The following is a 6,372-nucleotide window of genomic DNA, read 5'->3' as shown; positions in this document are numbered from 1 at the left end:
GAGGAAATCAAGGAAGAAATCAAAATGTTTCAAGATTCAATGAAAATGAAGACACAAGCTATCAAAATATTTGGGACACAGCTAAAGCAGTCCTAAGAGGGAAGTTCATAGCTATACAAGCACACATTAGGAAACAAGAAAAAGCACAAATAAACAGCCTGATTGCACATCTTAAAGACCTAGAAGAAGAACAACAAAGGAACCCTAAAGCAACCAGAAGGACAGAAATCACTAAAGTTAGGGCAGAAATAAATAACATTGAGAATAGGAAAACCATACAAAAGATCAACGAAAGTAAATGTTGGTTCTTCGAAAGAGTAAACAAAATCGACAAACCTTTAGCCAGACTCACAAAACAAAAAAGGGAGAAGACCCAAATAAATCGGATAGTAAATGAAAGAGGAGATATCACAACAGACACCGCAGAAATTCAACATATCATGCGAGGCTTCTATGAACAACTATATGCCACCAAGCTAGAAATCTGGAAGAAATGAATGATTTCCTAGATACCTACCAACTTCCAAAACTAAGTAAAGAGGAAGTGGATAACATGAACAGGCCCATCACAGCTAATGAAATTGAAACAGTTATCAAAAATCTCCCCAAAAATAAAAGTCCTGGAACAGATGGTTTTACAAATGAATTCCACAAAACCTTCAAAGAAGAACTAATAGCTCTACTTTTAAGTCTTCCAGAAGATTGAAGACACTGGAATACTCCCTGCCAGCTTCTATGAAGCCAACATCACCCTGATACCAAAAGCAGACAGGGACACAACCAAAAAAGAAAACTATAGACCAATATCTCTGATGAACATAGATGCGAAAATATTGAACAAAATTCTTGCCAACCGGATACAGCAGTATATCAAAAAGATTGTTCATCATGACCAAGTGGGGTTTATCCCAGGCATGCAAGGTTGGTTTCATATACGTAAATCAATCAATGTGATCCACCACATCAACAAAAGCAAGACCAAAAACCACATGGCCATATCAATAGATGCAGAGAAAGCCTTTGACAAAATACAACATCCCTTTATGATCAAAACACTACAAAAAATGGGAATAGATGGAAAATTCCTGAAGATAGTGGAGTCTATATATAGCAAACCTACAGCCAACATCATACTCAATGGTGAAAAACTGGAAGCATTTCCCCTCAGATCAGGTACTAGACAGGGCTGCCCACTATCACCATTACTATTCAACATAGTGTTGGAAGTTCTTGCCATAGTAATCAGGCAGGAGCAAGGAATTAAAGGCATACAGATTGGAAGAGAAGAAGTCAAACTCTCCTTATTTGCAGATGACATGATAGTATACATGGAAAAACCTAAGGACTCCAGCAAGAAGCTTTTGGAAATCATCAGGCAATACAGTAAGGTGTCAGGCTACAAAATTAACATTCAAAAGTCAGTGGCATTCCTCTATGCAAACACTAAGTTAGAAGAAATTGAAATCCAGAAATCAATTCCTTTTACTATAGCAACAGAAACAATAAAATATCTAGGAATAAACCTAACCAAAGAAGTGAAAGACTTGTATTCTGAAAATTATGAGTTACTACTCAAAGAAATTGAAAAAGACACAAAGAAGTGGAAAGATATTCCATGTTCATGGGTTGGAAGAATTAACATCATCAAAATGAATATATTACCCAGAGCCATCTACAAATTTAATGCTATCCCCATCAAGATCCCAAGCACATTTTTAGGAGAATAGAAAAAATGCTACAAATGTTTATCTGGAACCAGAAAAGACCTAGAATTGCCAAAACTATCTTGAAAAAAAAGAACAGAACTGGAGGCATCACACTCCCAGGTCTCAAACTGTATTATAGGGCCATTGTCATCAAAACTGCTTGGTACTGGAACATGAATAGACACACTGACCAGTGGAATAGAATTGAGAGCCCAGAAATGAGGCCCCACACGTATGGACATCTAATCTTTGACAAAGGGGCCCAGACTATTACATGGGGAAAGCAGAGTCTCTTCAACAAGTGGTGTTGGAAACAATGGGTTGAAACATGCAGAAGAATGAAACTGAATCACTGTATTTCACCAAATACAAAAGTAAATTCCAAGTGAATCAAGGACTTGGATGTTAGACCACAAACTATCAAATACTTAGAGGAAAATATTGGCAGAACTCTTTTCTGCATAAATTTTAAAGACATTTTCAATGAAACAAATCCAATAACAAAGAAGACTAAAGCAAATATAAACCTATGGGACTACATCAAATTAAAAAGCTTCTTCACAGCAAAAGAAACCACTACCCAAACCAAGAGACTCCTCACAGAATGGGAGAAGATCTTTACATGCCATACATCAGATAAGAGTTTAATAACCAACATATATAAAGAGCTTGCCAGACTCAACAACAAGACAACAAATAACCCCATCCAAAATTGGTGGGAGGACTTGGACAGAATATTCACCACAGAAGAGATCCAAAAGGCTGAGGAACACATGAAAAAATGCTCCAAGTCTCTGATTGTCAGAGAAATGCAAATAAAGACAACAATGAGATGTCACTTCACTCCTGTGAGAATGTCATACATCAGAAAAGGTAACAGCAGCAAATGCTGGAGAGGGTGTGGGCTCAAAGGAACCCTCCTGCACTGCTGGTGGGAATGTCAATTGGTCCAACCTCTGTGGAGAACAGTCTGGAGAACTCTCAGAAGGCTAGAAATGGATCTACCCTACAACCCTGCAATTCCTCTCCTGGGGATAGATCCTAAGGAACTCAACACATCCATCCAAAAAGATCTGTGTACACATATGTTCTTGGCAGCACAATTTGTAATAGCCAAAACCTGGAAGCAACCCAGGTGTCCAACAACAGATGAGTGGCTGAGCAAGTTGTGGTATATATACACAATGGAATACTACTCAGCTGTAAAAAATGGTGACTTCACTGTTTTCAGCCGATCTTGGATGGACCTTGAAAAAATCATGTTGAGTGAAATAAGTCAGAAACAGAAGGATGAATATGGGATGATCTCCGTCTTAGGCAGAAGTTGAAAAACAAGATCAGAAAAGAAAACACAAGTAAAACCTGAAATGGAATTGGCATATTGCACCCAAGTAAAAGACTCTGGGGTAGGTGGGTGGGGAGAATACAGATCCATGAAGGACGATAAATGACATAGTGGGGGTTGTATTGTTAAATGGGAAAGTGGGGAATGTTATGCATGTACAAACTATTGTATTTACTGTTGAATGTAAAACATTAATTCCCCAATAAAGAAATAAATTTAAAAAAAGTAATACAACAGAATAAAAGAATTTCAGACCTGAAAAAAAAAGTGAAAATAAATAAATATAAAAAAATATTTTTAAAAAGCAACAGCATGGGCAACAAAAAAGAAAAAAAAATTTTTAAAAAGGATGGCAATACCCTAAGCATTAAGCACATAGGCCATAGTACTATTTTCTCAACTGATTAACCTAGATGGGTCATTCAGTTTTTCTGACTTCAGTTTCTCATGTGACTATTGCAGATAATGAGAAAATAACTATGAAAATGAAATAAAGACCCAAAGATAGTTCACCTAGTAGAACATGCAAAAAAAAAAAAAAAAAAAAAAAGAAGAAGAAGAAGAAGAAGAAGGTGGAAGGTCTGGCTTCTGTAATTGCTTCCCCGCTGAACATGGGTGTTGGCAGGTCAATCCTCTCCCAGCCTGCCTCTTTCTTTCCCTAGTGGGATGGGGCTCTGGGGAAGCAGGGCTCCAGGACACATTGGTGGGGTCGTCTGCCCAGGGAAGTCCAGTTAGCATCATGTTAGCATCTGGAACCTGGTGACTGAAAAGAGAGTTAACATATAGAGTCAAACAATTTGTTGACTAATCATGAACCTAAAGGCTGGAATAGTTCAGATCAAGAGTTGGGAGGTCTCCATTTTGTAGATAGTTAGTAGTCCTATTTTTGTTATATTCCAAAGAGGCCATGACTATACTATTTTTTTTCCCCAAGCCTGACATCTGATATGCAGGTGGACCCAAGTTACTGTCTGGGGAGATGATGTCATAGATCAGGGAAGAGAGTAGCTCCCAAATATGGGAAAGGTGTATAAATATTGCTGACTGTAAACCCCATCGATTTGATCTGTTCTGGGGTTCATATTCAGCTTAGGAGCCTATGTGACCTCTGCATCCCTGTAGATCTGAGCTCACATTCTGTGGTCATGAGTAGGAACGTTCCAAGCTGCCCCTATTTTAGGACCCGTCTTTCTCAGGTGGAACATAGAGTATGTTGTCCAGCCTCCCTTCAGAGGATAGAACATTCTGTACTGTTGTTGATCCATGTTGAGGGTGAGGTCCTGTGGGGGCCCACAGAGGGGTCTCTCTCTTTTTTAATTTTTTTAAACAAATTTTCCCTTTTGTTGCCCTTGGTTTTTTTTTTACCATGGTTATTATTGTTGTCATTATTGTTATTATTATTGATGTCATCGTTACTAGATAGGACAGAGAAATTTAGAGAGAGGGGAAGACAAGAGAGGGGGAGAGAAAGACAGACACCTGCAGACCTGCTTCACTGCCTGTGAAGTGACTCCCCTGCAGGTGGGGAGCCAGAGGCTCGAACTGGGATCCTGATGCCAGCCCTTGCGCTTCATGTCACATGCGCTTAACCTGCTGCGCCACCATCCGGCTCCCTCTGTTTCTCTATCTCACATTCCCTCTCTTTTTCTTTGTCTCTATCAAGAAAGTAATATGCCAGTCCCTGTTCAGGTGCCATTATGCTGGGATAGCTTCACAGGAGGGAGACAGATGACCAGGGACTCATGGCTGAGCTGGGAAGCAGTATCTCGTTTATTAATCAGATACATCGCCTTTTATGTATCTTTTCACTGGAAGTGACAAGGGAAAGGAAATGACTAGGAGAGGGGGTGGAGCAAAAAAAAAAGAGCATGAACAGAACATAGAAAGCTTCCATCTAACCAGTGGGGATTAAACCAATACCCTGCAGGCAGGGCGGGACCCAGGTAAAACAGTGATTATGTAAATAGACCACATCATAAGTAATACAAGCGAACCTAATGTGATGATCAAAACCTTCTTATAAGAAGGTCTTATAAGCAGAATTTAGAAGCATACCAGCAGTAATACTAATTAAATGGATAGATAGAGGGCTGGAGAGACAGCATAATGATTATGCAAAATCCTTTCAAGCCTGAGGCTCTGAGGTCCCAGGTTCAATCCCCAGCCCTTCTATAAGCCAGAACTGAGTAGTGTTCTGGTCTCTTTCTCTCTCTCTCCCTCTCAGTATCTTTCCCTCTGTATCTATTCTTTCTCATTAAGATAATAAACTAAATAAAATATTAAAAAAGAAATAGATAAAATATCGAGGACCCAGGTTCAAATCCCCAGTCCCCCACCTCCATGGGCAGAAGCTTCACAAGCAAAGATGCAGTGCTGCCAGTGTCTCTCTTTTTTTCTCTTCCTAATTTCTCCTGCCCTCTCAGTTTCTCTCTGTATCTATCAAAAACAAGAAAGAAAGGAAAAAAGAAAGAGAGATAAAAGGGGCAGGGAAGATAATCTCCAGAAATGGTGGATTCATCATGTAAGCACTGAGCCCCAGCATTAACCCTGGTGTCAATAATGAATGAATGAATGAATGAATGAATGAAAGAATGAAAGAGAGAAGTGGAGAGGGAAGGAAACCTCAATACTGAAACTTCCTCAGTGTGGTGGGAAATGGGCTCCTTGAACTTCTCACATGGCAAAGCAAGACTATCCAACTGAGCTATTTCATTATCTCTAGATTTATTTATTTACTTTTCTCTTTTACTTACGTGCTTTTCAAGATTTTCTAAAGGGCTATTTACCAGTAATGATTTGCTGTGTCCCAAATGGAGAAGATAGTGGCTATAAGCCTCTAAATATGGAACGTTTTCTGAACTCAGAGCTTTGATGAATCAAAGGGGGAAACAACACAGTTGGTTGCCTGCCCTTCAGATCGCTCAGCTGAGCACTTGCAGCAAAATACCAAATGGAGCAAAGAGTTTTTCAAAGCAACACTCCTGGGGGCTCTCTCAGTAGTAGACTGGGTGCTTCAAAGGGCTGAGGCACTGGGGCCCATTCCAGCATCATACATAAAACACCTACAGCCAACATGCCCACACTGGCAGGGGGCAGGTGCTTTGCCTGGCCTGGAAACGCTGATTTTTCTGTCGCCACTCCTCCTGTCCCCTTGGGAACCAGCAGGGCCCAGAGATGTGGGTTTTAATGGGATGTGTGTGTGTGTGTGTGTGTGTGTGTGTGTGTGTGTCTCACGGGCCTTCTCAGGAGGCGGTGCTGAAATGTCTGCGGCAGGAAGCCACTATGGGAAGTGAACAGTGAGCTCACTCCTCAGGAAGCATA

The sequence above is a fragment of the Erinaceus europaeus genome, chromosome 6 (assembly GCF_950295315.1).
Source record: "Erinaceus europaeus chromosome 6, mEriEur2.1, whole genome shotgun sequence".
Classification (NCBI taxonomy): Eukaryota; Metazoa; Chordata; class Mammalia; order Eulipotyphla; family Erinaceidae; genus Erinaceus; species Erinaceus europaeus.
This window is presented reverse-complemented; position numbering follows the sequence as displayed.